The sequence below is a fragment of the Aquarana catesbeiana genome, linkage group LG06 (genome assembly GCF_042186555.1).
Source record: "Aquarana catesbeiana isolate 2022-GZ linkage group LG06, ASM4218655v1, whole genome shotgun sequence".
Taxonomy (NCBI): Eukaryota; Metazoa; Chordata; class Amphibia; order Anura; family Ranidae; genus Aquarana; species Aquarana catesbeiana.
Window position 1 is genome coordinate 100,574,874 of NC_133329.1, and position 25,962 is coordinate 100,600,835.

Genomic DNA, 25,962 nt, shown 5'->3' on the forward strand with positions numbered 1-25,962 from the left:
TATCTAGCAAGGTTACTCTGTGGTATAAGCAAGGAAGCTGAGATTTCTGCAATGTGTAAATGTGCTTTTACTATACAAAGATGCTGTACATACAAAACTATTACAGTATTAGGAATACAATACAAGACTGACAGATATCTATAACAAGCAAAATGCCTATCAAATGAACAGCCTATAGTCTATATCAGTACAAATACACTTAAAAGTTACTTATCTTCTGTTACTGTATGTTCGTGATCTCCATTGGCAACAATGCTTCTCGGACACCAGGCAGTGTTCTTGTATCATGAGTGGCGGCTTCTGATCTTCAAAGCATGATGGTGTGTGTGTCCCCCTACTCACCCCCTTTTATGTGTCAGGCTGTTTGCCATAGTTACCAAACAACAGAAAACATGCCTGTTTACTGTAGCTGTAGAAACAATGGACTGTTGAAAACTGCATCTACGTACCCATTATCTAATCAAGCCAACACCTGACAGTAATCTAACAGTCATTCTTTCAGTTTGAAAGCTGAAAGAACCTCAGAAAAGTAAATTTCTTACTTGTTTACTGTAGCTATAAAGACAATAGCCTGTTAATTGAACTGTCAATTGAATACAACAATGATATTTACCCCATTGTATAAAACAGCATTTGTTTGAGAAATCTATTCAAGCCAAAAACTGACAATATCTCTATGACCAACCACTATTGTGTAATGTTATGTCCCATGTATCATAAGTCTGATTAAAAAAAAAATCCTATTGTAACAAAGGCAACACATTCCGCCCTAGATTTTTTTTTTCTCAGACTACACACAAAATCACTTCATTACTAAACTCATTCTAAACATTAATTTTCCTTGAATGCAACACCTTCCACTGAGAAGGTCTTTCAGTCTTTAACTAAAAAGTTCATTAGAAAGTCCATTCTAAAGTTCTTTAGAAACAAGTCCAGGCTTGTCCAGGCTTGTAATACATCAAAGGCCTTGCTCTCCAGAGCTCTTGCGATCTTCCGTCATTCTTTCCATCATGTAACCACTTTTCTCTGGTCTTCCTATGGATCAAATCGGAGACAGCCTGTGGAGTGGAAAACAAAGCGGATTATCTGTTCCTTCTAATAATACATAAACAGTAGTTCCAGGCCCTTCAGCTAAAATCTCCCCTCTAAATGGCTTCTTGCCTGGATATCTGACTAACACTTTGCCCCCTGCCTGTACCCACTTCTGACCCTCCCAAAGAACATCAATAGGGAGGAGAGGAAATATACTGATATTTCCCAGAAGATCACTGCTGTTTATTTTGGAAGGTTTGCTGTTATGTAGCCTCACTTTCCACTCTTGCTGAGAAGTATCCACTAACCAGTCAGAGTTCCAGCCACTGTCTTGAAGCTCATCTGTCAATGCAAATGTAACTTTAAACCTTCCTGCCAGATTCCCTCTCTTTCCTAGATAGGCTTCAGCTTCAGATACGTCACTCTTGGTTTCTATGTCATGGGAAGCAGTAACAGGGTATCTGTTAAGCCCTGTTCTTTCAGGAACCTTACATAAATACAGTGAAAAACAAGTGGACAAATATCTGCGCTAACTAAAAAAGAGCAACAAAAGCAGCTGGCATAGTTTGTAGATTTCATCAAACACAAATGTATAAAAGTCCAAATGCAGTGCTTAAATAAAACAAATATCCAAATAAATGTGATAGTCCATGAAAATCAATCAGCAGTAAAGATGACGTGAAACCTCCACCAGACTTCAGTGTGCAAAGGAAAAGTACACCACACCCATGTGCTATCAATCTGCTTACCAGAAAGATATGAAAAATAAGCGATGTGATCATATGATGCAGAGGGTTAACGGCAGATCCGAATGGCACACTCCATCATGGGCAGGCAGAACATGGAAATAGTCAGGTCACCACATATCAGAAGAATCAGGACTCGCATTAGGGATGGATAAATTGGTGCAGTCATCAACAGGAACAAACCAGTAAGAAGAAAGCAACAATAGTGAAGCCGTAAGGTAAAACACACGTAGTTTATTGTAGTCTACTTACAGGTATGAAGTAAAAATCATCACAAAACAGGAATAATCAGCGGCCCTCAGCGTACTTGCATCGGCCAGCCTGACATGTTTCATCCTATGTGGATATCATCAGAGGCTCATCCGCAACTCTGTTATAGTTCTCACAGTCTGGGACTAGGGGCACATGTACATCAACATGCCCCACTTTTATGGTGCGGGAGTGAGATTCCTTCCAGATGTAGTCCCAGACTTCCTTGCCTCCCCACACCACCTTTCCATGAATCATCCAGTCATTGGACTTCCACGTGGGCATCCAAGTTGTCAGTCCTTTAAAAACCACCCAGCTGTCAGTGTAGATAGTGACATGGGAAGAAGGATCCTCCTGAAGAGTCATCACTACAGCTTTCAACTCTGCATACTGACTGGACCCTCCAATTCCGGTCTTCTGCAGGACTGTGTCTGTACTTGGGTTGTAGGCTGCTGCTGTCCATTTACGCCCAGACGAGGCGACTATGGCTGAACCATCAGTGAGCCACGCTGACTCCTTCATGTCTTCTGACAGAGACTCAAAGGGTGGAGCCTCTTGAATGGGGGATGACTGCAGCACAGGAATTTCTTCTTCTGGCCGGGTGCTGGTAAAAGTGACAAGCCCAGCCAACTGTTTTGAAATGTCTCTAACATCCCCAGCTGCAATACCCCCTCTTTCTTGAAGGTACCACTTCCATTTCATCAGTGTCTGGTTCTGGGCTACAGCTGCCCTAGTGGTCAGTCCATTATCTATCACCCATCCTGCTATTGGCAATGCAGTATGGATGGTGACTGTGTCCTTTCCTGTAATGGTCTCTACATGTTGAAGTGCTGTGTAGGCCCCAAACAGGTACTTCTCTAGGGGCGTGTATCTCTTCTGTGCCCCTGTCAGTTGTTTGGACAAAAATCCAATGGGTATTGCTCTCAGTCCTTTATTTTCATTTGGCTGCCACAGACTCCAAGATATGGTAACATTCTGCTCCACTACATCCAGCTGAAATGGTACTCCTTGTCTCACGGGTCCTAATCCCTGATGCTGCAAAATAGCTTCTTTAGCAGCCAGGAATGCAGTCCGTTGCTCTGAACCCCATGAGAACTCAGTCTTTTTTCTGGTGACATTATATATAGGCCTCAGAATCAGTCCAAGAACGATCTCCAGAACCCCACAACTCCAATGAACTTCTGTGCCTCCTTTTTGGTAGTAGGGGGCGACAGCGCCTGAATAGTTTGCACAACTATCTCTGGAATTTTCCTCTGTGGCCCAGTCCACATCATTCCCAGGAATTTCACTTCTGTGGCAGGTCCTTGGACTTTGTCTCTGTTCTCCAAGTGCTCTATCAGCAGGTGCAGTGCTTCAGTTACATCTTCTTTTGTTCCAGAGATCATGATGTCATCAATGTAGTGGAACACAGCGACCTTCAAACTCAGGGTACTTAAATCTCGGGCAATCAGTCCATGACAAATCGTCGGAGAATGAACATAGCTTTAGGAAGCACTGTGAAAGTGTACTGGCGGCCGTCCCACACCATAGCAAACTGGTCTTGACACTCTGGGTCTATCAAAATCGAAAAGAAATCATTAGCCAGGTCTATCACAGCATGATATTCTCCTGCATCTTTAGCAATTTTCTCAACAATTGAGATCATATCTGGTACAGCTGACTTCAATGGAGGTGCCACTTTGTTTAGACCTCTGCAATCCACAGTCATTCTATATGTTCCATCAGGTTTCTTTACTGAGAACACCGGAGATGAGAAAGGACTTACAGCAGGTCTAAGGATCCCTACTCCAGGAAGTCTGTACTGCTTGAGACAGACTGGTTTCTCTGGTGGAAGAATGTAGACAGGGGTCCATTTCCCATGATCTCTGACCACAGCCTTCACCGCCCTTACCAGATACGCTTTATCAGGATACCCAAATGGGAATGTACCTCTTTCAGTCTGAATTGACTGACCTTGAAGTATATCCATCCCAAGAATATTTTCGGGTAACTCTGATACCAAAACATTTGTCATAAATCCTGATCCCTTGCCAATAGCCAATTTCACCCGTATCCTAACTGCTGGTGTAGTTTGCCCTCCCAAACCTTCTACATAAATCAATTCTCCTTTGTGATGGGAAGGATTTCCTTGCAAAAGTGTAACTTCGGCTCCACTATCAACTAAAGCCATTACATGTGTAGGAGAAGATGATTTCCCCCACCATACAGTGACAGGTGCATATGGGCGTCGGTCTCCTGCTGTCACTGCCCTCACGGCTATTACAGGAGACTCACCTTCCCTTCATAAAGGATAAGGAACCTCCCAATCCCCTTTTCTGATTCTCTCTAATTCCTCCCCAGTAGGGATGAGCCGAACACCCCCCGGTTCGGTTCGCACCACAACCTGCGAACGGACCGAAAGTTCGCACGAACGTTAGAACCCCATTGACGTCTATGGGACTCGAACATTCGAAATCAAAAGTGCTCATTTTAAAGGCTAATTTGCATGGTATTGTCCTAAAAAGGGTTTGGGGTCCTACCCCAGGGGACATGTATCAATGCAAAAAAAACTTTTAAAAATGGCCATTTTTTCGGGAGCAGTGATTTTAATGATGCTTAAAGTAAAAAAAAAAAAGTGAAATATTCCTTTAAATATCGTACCTGGGGGGGGTGTCTATAGTATGCCTGTAAAGTGGCGCGTGTTTCCCGTGTTTAGAACAGTCACTGCACCAAATGTCATTTTTAAAGGAAAAAATCTCATTTAAAACAGCTTGTGGGTTTAATGTAATGTCCGGTCCTGGCAATATGGATGAAAATCAGTGAGACAAACACCATGGGTACCCCCCAGTCCATTACCAGGCCTTTTGGGTCTTGTATGGATATTAAGGGGAACCCCGCACCCAAATTAAAATAAGGAAAGGTGTGGGGCCACCAGGCCCTATATACTCTGAAAACATAGGGAAGGGTTATCACCCCTGTGACATTTGTTTTGCTGTCTTTCCTCCTCTTTAGAAGATTTCACCTAATTTTTTGTCCCAATGACAAATGCTTTTTGAGAATTTGGGTTTTTTTGTGGAACAAGGATTGGAAAGCATCAGTGGAAAGGAGAAATGTTTTTCCCATATTAACTCTTACAGGAGAGAATTTCCCTTCCTAGGGGTAGATTTCATCTCACTTCCTGTTGTCTCCTTCCGTTTGCAAGTAGGAGTCGTTTGTTAGATGTTTGAAAGTAGGGGCCTGCCCTATATACTCAGCAGAAATTTGGGCCTTAGGTGTTGTTGTGGCCACAACACTGTAAGCCCTCACAGGGCCCTGCTGTGAAATATTAGATCAAGAATTGTAATTACATGCCCCTGTTGAACAGGGGTAGAAAAACTGGGCCTTTGGTGGTGGTGGTGGTGCTGGTGCCACAACACTGTAACTCCTCACTCGCTCTTGGTGGGTGCAGAAATGGGCCCTGCTGTGAAATATTTGATCAAGAATTGTAATTACATGCCCCTGTTGAACAAGGGCAGAAAAACTGGGCCTTTGGTGGTGGTGGTGGTGGTGGTGGTACTGGTGCCACAACACTGCAACCCCTCACAGACACTCTAGTTGGAACGCAGGAACGAGCCCTGCTGCAAAGTATTGCATCATAAATTGTAATTACACGCCCCTGTTAAACAGGGGCAGAAAAATTGGGCCTTAGGTACTGGTGCCACAACACTGCAACCCCTCACAGACACTCTAGTTGGAACGCAGGAACGAGCCCTGCTGCAAAGTATTGCATCAAAAATTGTAATTACACGCCCCTGTTAAACAGGGGCTGAAAAATTGTGCCTTAGGCACTGGTGGTGGCGCCCAGAACCAAAAATGTTCTTACAAGCTATCAGCATGATGATTGAGGAGGAAGAGGATAATTACTCAGGGATAGTCACTCAGCATCAGCATAGGCAGTCTTTGAAGGGATCTGAGATTTCAAAAAAAATTATTCGGTTACATCAGCATCAGGTGCTTGGTAGCTGGTGGTGATCCAAGACTGATTCATTTTTATGAAGGTCAGTCGATCGACTGAGTCGGTGGACAGACGCACCCTGTGATCGGTTACCACGCCTCCAGCAGCACTGAATGTGCGTTCCGAAAGAACGCTGGATGCAGGACAGGCCAGTAGCTCAATTGTATACTGTGCAAGCTCTGGCCAGTGATCCATCCTCAAGACCCAGTAACCCAGAGGATTTTCGGTGGGAAAGGTGTCCAAGTCTGATCTTGCCCCTAGGTATTCCTGCACCATGTAAAACAGACGCTGGCGATGGTTGCTGGAACCGATCATACCTTGGGGCTGCGGACCAAAAAATTGTCTGAACGCATCGGTCAGACGGCCCCCTTCTCCACCGCTCCTTCTTTGACTGACCGAAGCCTCAGCAACACGTTGTCCAGAAACAGGAGTTTGTAACCTCCCAGTCTCTGGGAACGCGTTGCACAGACCTTTCTGCAAGGCCTCCCGAAGATGTTTCCTCCTCTGCTCCCTCTGCGATGGCAAGATAAGGTCCGCAACCTTACCCTTGTAACGTGGATCAAGGAGGGTTGCCAGCCAGTATTGGTCCTTCTCCTTGATACTACGAATATGAGGATCCTTCCGCAGGCTTTGCAGGATCAGGGAGGCCATGCAGCGTAGGTTTCCTGAGGCATTCGGTTGGGACTGATCCCTTAAAGACTGCTGCTGATGCTGAGTGCCAGGCTCCACCTCCATACTGACACAATCTTCCTCCTCCTCCTCCTCCTCCTCCTCCTCTTCCTGTGTGATCGGCGGGCACGCAGGAACACTGTCTGGATAAAGGGGGCCTTGAGAGCTAAGGAAGTCCTCTTCCTGCCTCTGTTCTGCCTCAAGTGCCCTGTCCATTATTCCACGCAGCGTGTGCTCCAACAGGTGGACAAGGGGGACAGTGTCACTGATGCATGCGCTGTCACTGCTCACCATCCTCGTGGCCTCCTCAAATGGTGACAGGACAGTGCATGCATCCCTGATCATGGCCCACTGGCGTGGGGAAAAAAACCAAGCTCCCCTGACCCTGTCCTGGTGCCATAGTCGCACAGGTACTCATTGATGGCCCTCTGCTGCGTGTGCAGCCGCTGCAGCAGGGCCAACGTTGAATTCCACCTGGTGGGCATGTCACAGATTAGGCAGTTCTTGGGCAGGTTAAACTCCTTTTGGAGGTCCGTCAGCCGAGCACTGGCATTATATGACCGGCGGAAATGCACACAGACTTTTCTGGCCTGCCTCAGGACATCCTGTAAGCCCGGGTACCTGCCCAAGAACCGCTGCACCACCAAGTTAAGGACGTGAGCCAAACAGGGCACATGGGTCATTTGTCCCTGTCGGAGGGCAGAGAGGAGGTTGGTGCCATTGTCGCAAACCACCATTCCTGCCTTAAGTTGGCGTGGCGTCAACCACCTCTGAACCTGCCCCTGCAGAGCTGACAGAACCTCTGCCCCAGTGTGGCTCCTGTCCCCCAAGCACACCAGCTCAAGCACCGCATGGCATCTTTTGGCCTGCGTACTTGCGTAGCCCCTTGAACGGCTACGGAGCACCGCGGGTTCCGAGGACAAAGCACAGGAAGAGGCCATGGAGGAAGAAGAAAAGGAGGGGGTGGAGGAGAGAGGTGTGTCACAATCATTAGCATTTTGGAGGCGTGGTGGCGGAACAACCTCCAACACTACTGCACCTTGTCCTGCATCCTTCCCAGCTGCCAGCAGAGTCACCCAATGCGCCGTGAAACTTAGGTAACGCCCCTGTCCATGCCTTCTGGACCATGAGTCAGCGGTAATATGCACCTTACCGCTGACCGCCCTGTCCAGCGAGGCATGGACATTGCCTTCCACATGCCGGTAGAGAGCCGGAATCGCCTTCCATGAGAAAAAGTGGCGTTTGGGTACCTGCCACTGAGGAACCGCACATTCCACAAACTCACGGAAGGGGGCAGAGTCTACCAACTGAAAAGGCAGCAGTTGAAGTGCTAGCAATTTTGCCAAGCTAGCATTCAACCGCTGGGCATGTGGATGGCTGGGAGCAAACTTCTTTCGGCGGTGCAGCAGCTGGGGCAGGGAAATTTGCCTGGTACAATCTGACGTCGGTGTACCAAAAGCAGATTGCCCACAAGTACTTAGCTGTGACACACCTAATTCTACACCTTCATTCCTCTCAGTGCAGGTCTCAGAGAGGACTGAAGGTCTAGTGGGGTTGGAAATCTCAGCTGATGAGGAGCAAGGAGAGGTCCTCTTTGTTCTTTGGTGTGGGTCTTTTAGATACGCTTGCCAATGAACTGCATGGCAGGTCAACATATGTCTGGTCAAGCATGTGGTACCCAAGCGGGAGATGTTTTGGCCACGCGAGATACGCTTGAGACATATGTTGCAAATAGCAGCGGTGCGATCTGATGCACTCGTCTCAAAAAAGGCCCACACCAAAGAACTTTTTGAATAACGCGCAGAGACTGCAGCGCCCTGCACATGTGGAGCTTTGGGGTGTGATGCAGTCAATGTGCTGCCCTTAGGCTGGCCCCTGGAGGGCATCCTGCCTCGTTGGTGATGTGCCGCCTCCTCCTCCTCCTCTCTCCTATCAGGCACCCACGTTGAGTCAGTGACCTCATCATCCCCTCCCTCCTCATCACTGGAGCAAACCTGGCAGTATGCTGCAGCAGGGGGAGCATGACTGCCAGATTGCTGTCCTTCTTGGGCACCCCCTCTGTCCGTGCTCATGTTACTGCCTTCATCAAGCTCAGTATCATCATCAGAGCCTTCCAAACGCTGGGCATCCTCCTGGAGCATGTACCCAACACTGTGGTCAAACAGTTCGAGGGAATCCTCAGGAGGACATCGTGGGGCTAGGGAAGGAGTCACTGATGACATTGAGCCGAGGGAAGAGGCCGCTGCTTTGCCAGACAAAGTACCCTGGGCATGGGTGAGAGAGGATGAGGAGGATGAGGACGGCTTGGTCATCCACTCGACCAAGTCTTCCGCATGTTGCGGCTCAACACGGCCAGCTGCCGAAAAAAAGGCCAAGCATGTCCCACGGCCACGTGCTGATGAGGATGCACCGTCTCCACGACCAGCACTAGACACAGAGCCTGCTTGCCCTCTCTTATTGGCTTGTGACTGTCTGCCTCTCCTTCTTGGCCTTCCAGACATACTAATGGCCTGTAGCTGCACTAAGCTGGGATATATATAAATATATATATATATATATATATATATATATATATATATATATATATGTACTGATACTGCAGCTAGCAAAATCAACTGCCTGCCTGTAGTATGAGAACACCACCAACCTTCTACAGGTAGCTTTAGCTGAACACTGTGAGCAGGACACACCCCACTAACTTGTAGATTTAGCTGAACACTGTGAGGTGGACGCACCCCACTAACTTGTAGGTTTAGCTGAACACTGTGAGCAGGAAGCACCCCACTAACTTGTAGTTTTAGCTGAACACTGTGAGCAGGACGCACTGCACTAACTGTAAATAGTCTAGCTGCCTGACTGTGGTACTAATAGGATCAAAAGAACACCAGCAATTTTCTTCAGGTAGCTGTATTTACTGTAACAAGACAAGCCTGCCTGTCAGTAAGAAGATAGCAGGAACGGATCTATTTGAACACTGTGAGCAGGACGCACCCCACTAGCTTGTAGATTTAGCTGAACACTGTGAGGTGGACGCACCCCACTAACTTGTAGGTTTAGATGAACACTGTGAGCAGGACGCACCCCACTAACTTGTAGTTTTAGCTGAACACTGTGAGCAGGACGCACTGCACTAACTGTAAATAGTCTAGCTGTCTGACTGTGGTACTAATAGGATCAAAAGAACACCAGCAATTTTCTTCAGGTAGCTGTATTTACTGTAACAAAACAAGCCTGCCTGTCAGTAAGACGATAACAGGAACGGATCTAGCTGAACACTGTGAGCGGGACGCACTGCACTAACTGTAAATAGTCTAGCTGCCTGACTGTGGTACTAATAGGATCAAAAGAACACCAGTAATTTTCTTCAGGTAGCTGTAAATACTGTAACAAGACAAGCCTGCCTGTCAGTAGGAAGATAACAGGAACGGATCTAGCTAAACTGAATACAGTGTATATATATATATATATATATGCAACACCTGGGATGCATATATATACACAATACACTGTAAGTGCAGCTAACTGACTGACTATTCTGCCTAATCTAGCTAACTCAAATGAAATGACACTGTCTCTCTCTCTCTCTCTATCTCTCAGCACACCGGAACACACTGCACAGGGCCGCCGTGCAGGCGGCCTTATATAGTGTGGGGCGTGTACTAAATCCCCTGAGCCATAATTGGCCAAAGCCTCCTTGGCTTTGGCCAATTACGTCTCTCTGTTCAGGCGGCGCTGTGATTGGCCAAGCATGCGGGTCATAGTGCATGCTTGGCCAATCATCAGCCAGCAATGCACTGCGATGCCGCAGTGAATTATGGGCCGTGACGTGCCACACGAATTTGGCGCGAACGGCCCATATCGTTCGCAATTCGGCGAACGACCGAACAGCCGATGTTCGAGTCGAACATGGGTTCGACTCGAACACGAAGCTCATCCCTACTCCCCAGGATAAAGGGATTTGGGTTTGGGTTCATGTTCAGTTTTGGGAATTGGTTTGGGGCAAACAGGAGGGGTCTGTTCTGTTTCTACTAAGTCTAGGCTGATGTTATCTTCATTAGGAGTAGTGTTTCTAACCCTGACAGTTTTCCCTACTAAATGTTTCCACCTCTTCAGCATTTCTGCAGTAGAAACCCCATCTATCTCATCTTTAGGTACTCCTGCCTTTAATAGGTCCACCCACATTTCTTTCCTAGAAATAACAAGCCTGGTTTTCTCCTGTCTTCTCTACCCCATTCCCTTTCTTCTCTGTTCTTTTCTGCATGTATTCTTCCTGTCTGGCCTTGACCTTATCTACTGTTCTAAAAGGTTTTGTTTTAGTCTCCTCTAGCTCCCCCAACTGGCTTAAAAGGGTTGTGGCTTCATGAATCTTGCTGTTTAATCCCAGGCCTCCCAACAAGGACAATAATGGAGCCCTGAGATTAAATGGTGCAGACTTCATCAGCTTAGAGCGCAGAGCAGACGTAAAGGGTTCCATATCTGGACCCATCCATTCTGGAAATGTATTTAATCCGGTTATACAACCCATCTCATGTAACCTGGAAATACCCTCTCCTATTTCTCTCCATGAGTAGGTATTTTCCAGGTCAGTAGGACTAGCATATACTCAGACTATTCCATCTCTCACGAGGTCTAACAGTGAAAAATTCACGCTAAACTCTCGGGCTTTTCGCATTGCCTGACGCAATTGTGGATCATGGGTTAACACTCCCATAGTCACTGCTTCCTTACCTGACAAAACAACACTGTCCGCCCCTTCATCCCATAAGCGTAGGAGCCAGGTCAATAGGGGCTCCCCAGTCCTTTGTTTGTATTGTTTTGCCAGCTCATGGAGTTCAGCTTGTGTAAACTCCCCTACTTCTTCAAATTCAACATCTCTGGGGTTGCGATAATGCACCTCCCCAACTGCCATATCCTCTCTATCATGTTGCCGTTTCCTATGCTTAGTAATGAGAGGTCTGGCATACTTTTTCTTTCGCACTAGCAGATCATCATGCGAAATATCAAACTCTATCTCCTCATCCTCACTATCATTTGAGGAGAGCACATCCTCACAATCCCAATTTTGGGATGTGACAATGGCACGTACCCTGGCTTTACTAACAGGTTTATGGCCCTTCCTTTTCCTTAAGGCATTAATTGATTTGGTCACCGCTCTTGCAAATCATCAGCCCGACTAGCGGTTGAACGCACACACTCTGAAGCAACTGCTAGCTGGTCTTTTAATACCTTAACTTCTGCCTCTGACTTCTCCCTTCTCTGTGATTCAGTGTAAATAGCATTAAGGAAGTGCCAACCCACTGTGAACACTGTCCTCTTCTCTGCTTTACTTAAATCCAACCCCTTAAGGCTAAAATCTACAAAATGATCTGAGACTTTATCACCCCAAGTCAGGTTCAAGGGAGAAGCATACTTCACAAATTCTTTAGCAAGAGGCTCCCACTCATTGTCTCTGGCCCAGATAGGTAAGCTGCACACTTCCTTCTGGCCACCAGAACCCTCTGCAGCCTTGCTTTTCCTAAACAGCTTACGCAGCATTTTACCTAGCACAAGCTACACAACACACTACAGAAAAACAGGTCTGCTTCAGTTGAATTATAGCACAGATCCCGGATGAGCCCCCAAATGTTTTGCTTTCGTCTATCTAGCAAGGTTACTCTGTGGTATAAGCAAGGAAGCTGAGATTTCTGCAATGTGTAAATGTGCTTTTACTATACAAAGATGCTGTACATACAAAACTATTACAGTATTAGGAATATAATACAAGACTGACAGATATCTATAACAAGCACAATGCCTATCAAATGAACAGCCTATAGTCTATATCAGTACAAATACACTTAAAAGTTACTTATCTTCTGTTACTGTATGTTCGTGATCTCCATTGGCAACGATGCTTCTTGGACACCAGGCAGTGTTCTTGTATCATGAGTGGGGGCTTCTGATCTTCAAAGCATGATGGTGTGTGTGTGTGTCCCTACTCACCCCCTTTTATGTGTATGAGCCTGGGGTAGCAGTGAACGGAGCAGATGCTCCGTAAAGGTTGTAGGATCAGTCACCTCAGCCCCCTCTGGAAGACCCACAATGTGGAAATTGTTCCTCCGATTTCTATTCTCTGCGTCTTCAGCTCAAGACTCCAAGGCTTTAACTTTGGCTTTGAGGGTGTGCAGTGAGGTCGCATGTCTTCTGGAGGAACTCTGCATACAATACCACACACACGTGGCTCATCTTATACTTGGGAAATTGCCTTAAAGGGGTTGTAAACATTGCATTAAGGTGAAAAAACACCTGGCAGTGATCGGCCCCCCAGCCCCCCTTTTTACTTCCCTGAGCCCTGTATTTCCCTCGGCGGAGACACGCTGTCCCTCTCTCAACGGGGTCCCGGCTCTCAATTGGTTAGATTGATAGCAGCGCAGCCATTGGCTCCCGCTGCTGTCAATCAAATCCAATGACGCAGGCACCGGGGGCGGGGCCGAGTCTGGCATTCGTGTTTATGGACACAAATGCTGGACTCGAGAGTGTGCCCGCAAGGTAACCCTCCTGGGAGAACGCTTCTGCTAGGGGGGTTATCTGATGCGGGGAGGAGCCACAAGAGACGCCGGGGGACCTCAAAAATGGATGATCGGGGCCACTCTGTGCAAAACGATCTGCACAGTGGAGATAAGTATGATATGTTTGTTATTTAAAAAAATAAAAAACGAGCCATTACAATCACTTTAATGTTTGACTTTTCACATGACGTGGCCCCCACCTGGTCCCAGGTATTGGCTGGCAGGCCTTCAGGCAAGGTGTTACCCCTGTGCTAGTATGAGTGACTCCCTCCATTGCCTGGAGTTCCCCAAAGAACCCACCCCGGGGAAGGCCTTCCATGTGACCCATACTTGGTGCCCAATGAGGAGGGGAACATGGAGGGAGTGTCACCCAGCTGCCCCCTTACATACTCATCATAACCATGTAGCATCTGGGGTCTGCATGACTGAATGTAGCCCAATGCCCTGAAACACAACCAGCCCAACAGTCTATGGGTAGATAGTGTTGCACATGGCTTCTACAGACCAGTCTGTTTCTCTCCTTTAGCTCAGGACAGCAGCTCTGCCTGACATCCTGAGGGTCACAAAACAGATACCAATATTCTAGCCCTCACTGTATACAGAACCCTGCAAGGATGTACAAATCCTATTCACTATACACTGCACCAGATAAATCCTAGCCCTCTTAATGATGGAATGTCCAGATAGAAGATTTTTATTTTTATTGAATGAATGAATCACAGGTACATGACCCAAATAATGGGAATCATGCATGTTTTTCTTCCCATTCTTCCCATGTGTAGCTTCCAACATTCCCAGATCTGCAATCTAACAAACAGTTCTCCACAGATATATACAGCTCACCAGTGGTGAAAGTCTCATTATTCTATAAAAAAAAAAAAAAATTGGAACCAATGTGAATTTATTTTTCACAAGTTTACATGTGGGGACACATTCAGTTGATGTGAGCAGCTGCTCGCTTTTAAAACACATTTCTAAAAATTTTTATTATTATCTTTTCATGAATAAAACACCCCTAATTTCATATGAGAGTTTGTGGTAGCACCTTCCTCTTAATTCTTTTGTACTGCAGACTATGCTTCTATTTATTCTCCAAACTGCTGGGTTGGTTAGGCCTAAAACAGGGAGCCCTCTGAACTGTAATATGTGGTCTCCCACTACAAGCTGGAGCTCTCCTCGGTCTTCACAGTTCCTATACACCTCACCAACAGCTCCACCCCCCATTTACATTTCCTAACAAAGGGGCAGCTGCAGACAGGATGGGGACCCTTGCTAAAAGGGGAATAACTATCCTTGCATTTTCCCCCCACACCTTCTCAAGAGCACAGCCCTGTGGCATGCCTTACATCAGAATTTGGCTGTCAAATGCAAAAATAGTAAACATGATCACTAATAAAATACATTTTCTACCAAAGTTGTACACACTTGTAAACATTTTTAACAAAAAGTAAGCAGTATATATTTTCAAGAACAAATCGCAGGGTAAACAACAGCTCTCAGGAACATTAGGCACAATAATACAGAGGTGCTTACACCCCACATGCAGGCACTGATCCTCCACCCCCTGATGTACCATAACTATCATATCGATTAAAATAAAGGTGTTCTTCGTAATTGTTAAGGAAATTGTAAATTCTATAGAAAATTGTATTCTATTTTGTATGCTTTGCCTATATATTGCACACTGCACTAATTGTGCACACGGCACTAATAATGTTTTCATTACATGTTTGCACTCTTTTGAGTTCTGATTAGAATTAGCCTGCCTATGTTGCGTCCCTTGTTACCATACAAGTACAATTGTAATATTATTGTGCTACCTACGTAATCATGTGTATAAAAACCTTCAATTGGGTAAAAAAAAAACAGAACATTTATTTTTGAAAGAAGCTGAGTGTATCTTTTGTGTCTGTTCCCGACTGCAATAGTTATTATTAATTTGGAACCACTAATCAATATGAGGATGGGAGTTACCTATGTATAACATTTCCAGAACAGTAATATTGGCAAAAGTCCCCTTTACTGACGTTTTCCCTTTCAAATGAGTGGAAGGGCTTTGAAACTTTCAGGTGCTCTGGCTAATAATGAGAAACTTGGGAACATACAGCAACTCCAACCTGTTGTTGTGACAGACCAACAAGTTAAAAGACCTTCAGAGCTGGTACAGCCCTATGTACAAGCACAAGTCCCATGGAGTGCAGACTTATCACAACACAGCGCTTACCTGTGTTCGGTTTCCCGAAGTACTGTCTAGCTCAGTAAATCACCTCCTTTCCCCTGGGTTCATGCATTCTCAGCTCCACCACACCTAACAAAAGGGCAGTTGTAAACAGGACAGGAGCCCACACTAAAAGCGGACTAAGCACCACGTTACAAGTTAACATACAGAAGAATTTAGGGTCACAGGGAGGGTTAGGGTATCTTCAGAAGATGAGATTAGCAATGGTGAGATTAATATTTCTCACAATTTTCCTTTAACCACCTCAATACTAGGCACTTTCACCTCCTTCCTGCCCAGGCCATTTTTCAGCTTTCATCGCTGTCACAATTTGAATGACAATTGCGCGGCCATGCAACACTGTACCCAAATTAATTTTTATTTATTTTCTTCACACAAATAGAGCTTTATTTTGGTGGTGTTTAATCACTGCTGGGTTTTTTTATTTTTTACAAATAATATGTAAAAAAAAAGTTTTTCTTAGTTTCTTATAAATTTTATAATTTATTAAAATTTTATTTTATAAATAAGTAATTTTTCTAATTCACTGGTGTGCACTGATAGGCTGCACTGATGGGCACTGATGAGATGGCACTTATGGGCACTGATTAGGTGGCACTCATATGCAGCACTGATGAGCATTGATGGGCGGCACTGATGGGCACTGATAGGTGGCACTAATGGGCACTGATAGGTGGCACTGGTGGTCACTGATAGGTGGCATGGATAGGCGGCACTGATGGGCACGGATAGGCAGCACTGATGGGCACTGATGGGCACCACTGATGAGCAGGCACTGAAAGGCAGCACTGACTGGCATTACTAATGGACACTGATTGGTGTCACTGATAATTGTCACTGATGGGTACTGATTGGTGGCACTGATTGGTGGGACTTGGGGGCTTTACTGTAATCAGGGCACTGATGATCAGGGCCCCGATTACCTGTCTCCTGCGAGGAGATGACGCTGATCGGCTCTCCTCGCTACACACTGTCAGTGGGAGACGATGAGAGCCGATTACCGGCACTTCTGCATTTACATGTGACCGGCTGTGATTGGACACAGCCAATCACATGGTTAAAGGGCCACGTCTTCGGCTCTTTACAGAGATTGGGGTCGCGCAGTGTCCCAACAGGCACGTGAGAGCGGCTGTTCTGGGGCAAAGTCATTAGACGTCCACCCGGAACGAGAGCAGCACTGCTCCTCCGTCATTTGACGGTGGGTGGGCGGTAAGTGGTTAAAGAGGAACTGAACTATGGAAGCTGTGCTCAAAAAAGGGCAAAAAGAAGACAAATAACTAGTCATCAGTGTTTTCTGTGGTCTCCCTGCAACTGATCCTTCCCCCATTACCAACTTACCATGCCTACTTCTGCACTGTGTATCTCTGTATAGAGGCAGTCATCTTGGTAAAGGCAGGGTATAACTTCCTCATGTCAGAGCCTTCAACAAGGAGAACAGTGATCAGCACAGTAGCAACATCCCAAAATCTCATTCCAACTCTCTTAAAGCTCAACTCCAGAAATAAAAAAAAAAACACCAATGCACTGAGGCCCCCATACCCTGCAAGAGTTAGGGTCCAGCCACAATCTCCACAGGTAATCGCTGGCTATGTGAACAGTCACAAACAGCTGTAGCCACCAACAGCCTGCCATTGCATTGGAGGAGGCTCCATCATTTACCTGTCTCCTCACTCCAGCCAGCTAAGGCACTCTCCTCCTCTGCTTGAAGCTGCAGTCTGTGGGAGAAGCTTTGGCGTCATATCGTACAATACAGGAACACTAATCCCGTATTGTATGGAATTATCAAAGTCATTTCATATGAGTCCCACATGTGCCTCAGAAGCAATGGGTAGAAAACAGTTGTTCTAATAATTGCATTTAAAGTGTGTTACCCCAACATTTCATATTCCTAATATGTGGCTGCTGTACCATGTACTTTTATGAGAAAGTATCCTGTTCTCTTTGTGTTTCTTCCTTTGTGTAAAATCCCTGGTGTTCCTGCAAGTCCTTCTGCTTTCCTATTTAAAACTGACCACACTAAGCAGGAGATCACACCATGGCTAGTTCTCTAGCTGTGCTGTGAACTCAGCCTGCTCTCCTCCAATGATTAGACTTGTCCTGACACACGCCCCCCACACAGCCTTTCACTGAGAAGGTCAGTGTTCCTCTGTTTATCCTCCCCCCAGCTCTAATTCAGCTGAGAACAAAGGGAATGTAATCACTTATAAAAAAAAGGTATTTGTGCACGTGTTTTGCCTTTCATTTCTATTTTAAACTGAATGAGTTGTTTTACAAGGTGATCATTTACAATTACTTTAAGGATAAGAGATGATATTTCCTGTGTATGGTTTTCTTTCACAATATTTTTATTGGTTACAGCTAAACTCACAAAACAGTGAACAGACACTAAGGTCAGTGGCGGAAAGTGGATTGAGAATGATAACATATATATCACAGATAAATAGGCCTTTTATATGGTATAGCTAATAACTACAAACATAGGCAAAAGGTAACCAGGTGAAGATACCCTGTTACCTTAGCGGTCTATAGGAAAATAATGAGCCATATAATTCCCAATGGTCAAAAGCCTAGAAGTACACTAAGCAAGCAGTATTTCAAGAACCATCATATAACAAATATTATGCAATACCTGAGATTGACCTATGTTCATTGTGACCAGAGAGCGATTGACAGACTCCGCACACTGGCGTCTGGCGTTAAATGACCAAAAGTAAGAAATAAAGAAGAAAGACTGAAGAAAGAAAAGAATAAAAGGGAGAATAAGAGTAAGAAACCAAAGAAAAAGGAATCGTGAAGAAGGAAGTAAGCCCCACCCCAGCGATTCCAAGGCCAGCATCAGGAGGCTCGTCAGAGTTTCCTATATGTCCATAAAATGGGAGGGCGAGCTCGTCGATGGCAACTGGTCAAACCAGGGTTGCCAGGTCTTACAAAATTTGTCCCTAGCTTTCGCAAGTATCGCTGTAAGCTTCTCATTTGTCAATGTAACCTGCACCCTTCGCTTCACCCCCTCAAACGAGAGGAGGGGCGTTTTCCACGCCTTCGCAATGGTTTGTTTAGGAGCCATAAAGATATGTGTTATCAAGACTCGTTCTCATTTTGTTAACTCCAAAATAGGCTTATGGAGTAGCGCTTCCCACGGGTCCTTACGTATATTAGAATGAAAGAGCGTATTGACCAAAGCGTACACTCGAATCCACAACCTTTTAACTTTTGGGCATGCCCACCATATGTGCTTCATGTTGCCCTGATCAGAACAGCCCCTAAAACAATGCTGGGTAAGTAGGAAGATATTTTGCAATTCTCACTGGGCTGTAATACCACCTAGAGATAACTTTGAATGAATTCTCTAGGGCTATGATATTGTGGGAGGACCAGAAAAGGGCCTCCCACATCTTGATCCAGTCCTCAGGGGATTGAAGGGCACCGAAATCTGACTGCCATCGTACACAGTAAGAGGGGGCTGACATGTTAGAGGCACCCAGAAGAGAAGAGTAAAGTAACGGGACTAGGCCCTGAGTAGTTGGATGAGTACGGCACCTGGTTTCGAATGCAGTTGATGATTGGGAACTATCATAATTTCTAGCCAGGGAGTCCAGCAAATGGCGAATTTGGATATAGCGGTATCTCTCTCGGTCAGGGGCCTCATAAGTCTCCTGAAGTTGCTGAAAGGTGTACATACCTCTTGACGTGAGGAAATAGCGGACCGTTGTCAGGCCTTTGTAGCACCACCACTGAAAGCTATGGAGGTCATCCAGCCCTGGAGGAAACCATGGGCAGTTGAAGACTTCCAGAAGAGTCCCATATTGCGAGGAAATGAAACAAAATAGGGTTTAAAGGCTTAGGACGAAATTGAGCTGGCAGCCATAAAAGTGACAATAATGGGACGGGGTCCACATCCACTAGATCAATATATGTCCAAAAAGGGGCTGACTCTCCAGCATATAGTTGTATCATGGGTGCAATCTGTGCTGCTTTATTGTAGTGCACCAAATTTGGAACTCCCAAACCACCTGCACGCTTCTGTTTGTATAACACTGACAACGCAGACAAATTTAAGAATGCGAAGTTGTAAAGAACGCAGGACATGTGAGGGGATTAGAACCGGTAGGACTCGGAAGGCGTACAGAAGTTTTGGGAAAAGGGTCATCTTGACCGTGTGGTTGCGGCCCATTCAATAAATCATAGACTTATCCCATGATTCCAATAAACTGATGAGTGATCTAATAAGGGAGGGATAGTTGCCCATATTTAGTGAACGATGGGTCGATGTTAAGTTAATCGCCAAATAGAGAAGAGAGGATGACCAATGGAAGGAGAAGTTTGCTGCCAAAGAATGTTTAACCGAGTCCGACAATGAATTGTTTAGTGCACAGGATTTAGTCTAGTTAACTTGAAGTCCCAATAAGGAGGCAAAACCGTGTAGAAGTGAGGGTAAATTCGGAAAACTGGTATGAGGGAACGTGATGTACACCAAGATGTCATCAGCGAACAGTGCCAGTTTATGATGCGCTCCAGCCAATTCCACCCCCTGAATATTGGGATTCAAGTGCATATGTTCCTCCAGAGATTCAAGGGCTATAATAAGTACAATGGGCAGCTTTGACGCATGCCACGTGCCACGTGAGATGGGAAATCTAAAGGTTTCATACCTCATATGTTTGACCGAGGCCGTCGGCTGAGAATATAACGTATTGATCCAACGTAGGAAGGGATCACCCAGGCCTCTATAGCGGAGGACTTCTTTTAGATACTCCCAAGACAGGGTGTCAAACGCCTTCCGAATATCCAAGGACAATAACATAAGGGGAATAGTGCGGCTACGAGCTAGATGGGTTAGAAGGTGCGTACAGCGTATAATGTCAGTGGCCTGACGCAGGGGGGCAAAACCTGTTTCATCTTTTGAAACCAGGTGATGCAAAGTCTTGTTCAAGTGACTGGCAAGCACCTTGGTTAGGAGCTTTACGTCAATGTTGATAAGAAAAATTTGGCGAAAATTCGTCCATGACTTTTTTTTCTTTCGTTTCGGAAGCATCACTATTGAAGCCAGTAACATATCTGCAGAGAAATGTTCATATTTCTTTAGACTATTAAACATAGTTGTAAGATGAGGGACTACTATATCCGGTAGTTTCTTATAGAATAAGGTCGTAAAACCATGTGGCCCAAGGCGCTTATGCACTTTAAGTGCTTTAATTGCCAGAAGCACTTTGTCTTCTGTAACATCAGCCCCTAGCTTAGTGCTGTAGGACTGTCTTAGAGAGGGTAGAGCCAAATTCTGTAGGAAAGCTCGAATCTCAGCGTAGCCCCCGATGAATAAAGCTTCGCTAAATGGAAACAAAATTCATCCAGGATCTTTACTGGTTCAGATGTCCAGACCTGAAACCTCGTTCTTAGTGACAAAGCTGGTTTTTGAGTTTCAAAGGACTTAAGCTTATTAGCCAATAATGAACCCATCGTATTAGCATTGGCATAAAACTTTTGTTTATTCCAGCGCAAATGTCGCTCTTCCCTGTCTGTCAGACAGAGGTCAAGGTCGTGCAAGTTATCAACCAGACCCCTATTACAAGTCGAGGGGTGACGTTTCAACTCAGCTGTAGCTGAAGCCAGTTCAGCCTCCAGACAACAGATTTCAGCCTCTTTCTTCCTCTTAGAGGCCTATTAAATGAGATGGCCACGGATTACCGCTTTATACGCCTCCCAAAGGGTAAACGGAGAGATGAAGAAACGTTGAGTTGGAAGTATTCCGCCGAATGGGAACATAGGTCATTGACAAGCACGTCATGGGATACGATGGAATCATTCAAACACCAGCTAGATAACGGGGACTTAAGTGAAGGTGAATTACAAACCACCAAAATCGGGTCATGGTCTGAAATGAGTTTCCTGCAAACAAGCTATGTCAATTCTATGAGAGCGAAGGTAACGAAAAACCTTAGTACGTTTTTGGGGCAAGTTTAATCCTTGAACATTCAAGGAGAGCCAATTAAGGGACATAGGAAAATTCTAAAAAATTATAGGCAAAACACCCACTGAAGCGGCGGTAGGATCCCCAGGGCAAGAAAGGAGAGAAGAGGAGAGAAAGAGAGTTAGTGAAAACCAAAAAAACAGAGAACCAAAAAAGGAAAGGCCTTGACAAGGAACTAGCCCAGCCGGGGCAAAAGACTGGTACCCCAATGGTACCTGTGGCATCCAACACTCGGTAGCGTAGAGCCAGCCAGTGGCTTTACACTCCACACCGTGAGGGAGCCATCACAACCAATGGAATGAGGGAGCATGAATCACCTCGGGTGCGAAGGGCCACCCGAACAAAAATTATCCTTGATAATGGAAGGATACCAATAATTGAAAATATGGAGGAGGGCAGAAAAAAAATGGAAGGGGGAGGGAGGGGAGACACCCCCATCCACAACCCACTTCCCTTCATAGGTCTATATGAGGTACCAAACCATGCCCCCACCTATGGCTACTTTTGAGGCACCTGGTTATGTTTCAGACCATGGTGTATATAAAAATTTTCACAGTAAAAGATAGGGGGAGGGCAGAGAAAGAGAGGAAGGAAGGAAAGAAGAAGGGGGAGGGGAAGGGAAGGAAAGAAGAGGGGGGAGGAACATAGAGGGAGGGGAAGAGAAAAAGGAGAGTATGAGGGAAGCGGAGAAATACAAAATCTACTAAAGCAGCACATGACACCAAAAAAGGTCATAGATTTAGGAATTTTTTACCATAATAATAATTTGTAGAAAGACAACTTAGGGGTACAATCTTAATAACAATAGGTTCCCTGCGGTGAAGCATATAGGCCTCCAAGAAGAGCAATCAGCCAGTGTGTTACATGAAGCCCCCCATTCCAGGCCTGGAGAGCCCCAAGGAAAAGCAGACCAGGAGAACCCACAAATTCGGGCCTAGACCTCACTGCAACGAAGGAAACCACAACAGCATAAACATAATGATCCGTCAATACTGTGTAGTAGAAAATAACAACTCTATCTGAAACGTACCCATATGAAACAATATAACTCCCCATACCCTTCGGAAAAATATGTAATGTTCATATTTATCCAGAGACGTCCAGAATAGCTTGTGGCAGCTATAAAACAGAAAAAGAAAAAACAGAGAAGAAAAAAAAAAAACAACAAACAGGAGCAAACAACTATTGCGACCGTCTCAAGGGTAACCTGTTCCGGAAATCCAATGAGCTTCGGAATTCAAGATAGTACATTACCAAACCGTAAACCACCTCTGTCGGTGGGAGAAGAACAAGAGCCAAGTTAAGCATCAGGAATGATCAGCCGTGGCCCACTGTTTGGAACACCTGAGAGTGAAGGACTTGCAAGGCTTGTGACTTTTAAGAGCCTGGCCTGTGATTTTGACATTCCGATCCCACTGAAGTAGATCTTGTGGTGCGTTGGTTCTGTGAGGGTGCAGCTTGCTGAGAATGAAGATAAGCAGGCACTTCCAATCCAATCGACTGCAGGTGAGTGCGGAGTTCCGCGAACGTTGTAGCATCATAATGGGAATCCTGATAGTTGAAGAAGACTTTAAAGGGGAAACCCCACCGATATCGTATCTCTTATTTCAGTATAGTTGATTGGGATAGGTCAGAGCAGACTTGGTAGTGATGGCCTTGGAAGGTAGGCGAATGGGAATCTTTTGAAGTCCGCATCGCCACCATCTTAGTGCAATAATAGTGAAATTTCAGGATAACATCCCGTGGTGGGCCATCCGGATTTCTGCAAGTCAAAGCTCTATGCACTCTGTCCATTTCTAATCTGTCTGCTGGGTTATAGGGAACCAGTTCCTGCAATAGGGCCAACATGGAGTCTTGCAAATCTGTGATAGTTTCTTGGAGCTCCCGAGCTCTAATATTACTCCGGCAGGCCCTGTTCTCTGCATCTTCAAGCTGAGTACGCAAAGAGGCAACCTCACCCTGCAACTCCTCTAAGTCTGTCTCATGGGCATCTAGGACCGTAGTGGCAGCATCCAGCCTAGCTTCAGAGAGTGATGAGCGCTGTCCTAGTTCCCTTAGCACCTTCTTGATATCTGAAGTGAGCCGTTTAGATACTGTAGAGCGCTCCTCCCTCACTATTTCTCTTATTTTGTCCAGCCAGGATACCTCTGTATCTTCCTCTTGGGACTGGAAGGCTGTGGGGAACTGGCAGAGGCTATCAGGGGATCCCTTTCTCATGGGAGAGCAGCGTGCTGGGTTTACCTTCAGCGGACTCGGCGCCATCTTAGACTGCTGGCAGTGTTGCGGCTTCAGGTCCTGTACCGCATTAGACTTGTGTTTTTCCGAAGGACCCATAATTGGCTTTGTGGTCAGCAGGGGGTCAGCTTCCTCCAGTGCCCAATTAGAGGGGAATCTGCTGTTGTAAGCTAGCGGGAGGCCCGTTAATGCACCCAAGGTGTGCGGAGTGGACTTAAGCAGCAGCCATTCAGGTCAGCCTTGCACATGCACCCCTCCGGTTTATGGTTTTCATCCAGCAGGCAGAGTTGTAGGCTTCCTCTTTTTGTTTGTCAGAAAATCTTAAACCCACTGCTAAAAAAATTCTGTCCTTTACAGAGCACACAAATCAAAGCTCAGATTACACACACAGCTGAACAAGTTAGCTGAAAGGTGACTTACTTCCCCCTTTCCAGCCTTTCAGTCAAAACAAAAAATGTTTTTTATTCCTACACTTTAAATATCCTCATTAAGCAAGCCATGTGCATTAACTGACACGAACAGTTAGCTACATTTATACTGAAATAATTGTTTTCATTAAATTCATTTAGGACACAAAAAAGCACTGGATCACATATCATATCTATTTCAGTGGAATAGGGTCATTCTCAATTATGTTTTCTAGCCCTACAATCCCGTTGACCCAGTTAAGGTGCAGAAATTTTACACCATGATCATCGTCTTGACACAACCTGCACACCTTTACTAGTATTTTCCTGTGCTTCCTACTGAATTCTGTTTTATAAAGTGCTAATGTGTCATATTCCTTAAAGGGGTGTTGTAAACCCTCGTGTTTTTCACCTTAATGCACACCTGTCAGTGACCGCCCCCCTAGCCCCCCGTTTTACCTACCTGAGCCCCGTATTTCCCTCGGCGAGGACGCGCTGTCCTTCTCTCCACGGTCCCGGCTCTTGATTGGATAGATTGGGTTATCTGATGTGGGGAGGAGCCGCGAGAGCCACCGGGGGACCCCAGAAATGGATGATCGGGGCCACTCTGTGCAATACAAGCTGCACAGTGGAGGTAAGTATGATATGTTTGTTATTTCAAAAAAATAAAAAACGAGCTTTTACAATCACTTTAATATTGTATAAATCAACATGTGCATAAATTCATATACTGTATGAAAAAAACGAATCAATATACAAAAATGAATAAATATAAGAACTCATCAATATAAAACGTGAAGTCAAGACAAAAACTACATGCAGTCCATGAATTTAAAAAAAGCATGTTGCCAGTGAAAAAAGTGCATGAAGATTCGTCAACATAAAGTGTGTGTGAAGTTCATCAAATATCAAACTGTAAAGTGCTCTGCGCTTGTGCAAATTCACTGCAAGATACAACATGCAGAGACTCCCACCAGGGTGCCCACACACCCGCAGGTATGGACCCCCTGGGCTTTTGCCAAGGTGGGTCAACAAGGCTTAAATGGATGTGTGTCTACCCAATGGCATTAGGGTTGCCACCTTTTCTTCAAGCCAAACCCGAACACTTTACTGGCGCACAACATTTTTTTTTTAAGTATACACTATAGACAATAGGATTTGGTAAAGACATTGGAGTGGGAGTGGACAGGGGGGTAGTGAGATGGACAATGATTCTAAAAAATTTAAATGAATACTTTGCAAACTGTCTGTTTAAATGTTAGGTTACATCAGCCCAGGAGTGGAGTATTGTGTACCTTATGGGGTTGGTGGTCATTGTGGATGGCCTGGGTATAATACAGGGGTGTTGCTAGAACTATACAAGACCTGGGGCACCTTTGGGCACCCAAACTTAAGCAGTAATGTGGCATGCACCGCGCATGATGGTGAACACCGGGTGCTGGACCAATTACAGAGAACAGTGAATGGGCTTAAAGGAGTATGGTTTAATAAATCAAACCTTCGTGAACTCATAAAATAGGCTTTGTTTGCTTTGCCACAAGAAATAATCTCACAGATATGTATACCCATCAGCACCATCATTTTAAAAAAATGAAACGCTACCATTACATATGATTTTATGTGCACTGAATATAAACAGACAGCTAACTCTTTGAGCATACCTTAAAGAAGACCGTCATTAAAATAGTCAGGGACTGATTAGCAACCAGCAACTGTGGAGAAAATTATCACTTTGGTCAGAAGTATGTAATGTACAATAGTGTGAAAAGTGCAGGAGTCTGTTAAGCTGGCCATACACAATTACTTTTCATTCAGCCAGTGGGCTGAACGAAAAAAAAAATTAACTCGATCCAAGCAAATGAAGTAATGTAGATGGAGGAATCTCCCTATTGGATTCCG

General features: G+C 45.3%; 1 long non-coding RNA gene across 2 annotated transcripts in view; it reads right to left on the reverse strand.

The window, feature by feature from the left end:
* Nucleotides 1-224: 224 nt before the first annotated feature.
* LOC141147664 (uncharacterized) overlaps nucleotides 225-25,962 on the reverse strand; it is a 112,535-nt gene continuing 86,797 nt past the window's right edge. Inside the window, exons 3-4 of one of the 2 annotated variants that reach the window (XR_012245087.1) lie at nucleotides 25,725-25,775; nucleotides 225-1,058 (exon numbers count right to left, since the gene is read on the reverse strand). This is a non-coding gene — a long non-coding RNA (uncharacterized lncRNA). The remainder of the gene's footprint in view (nucleotides 1,059-25,724; nucleotides 25,776-25,962) is intronic. The other variant, XR_012245088.1, reaches the window with a different exon arrangement.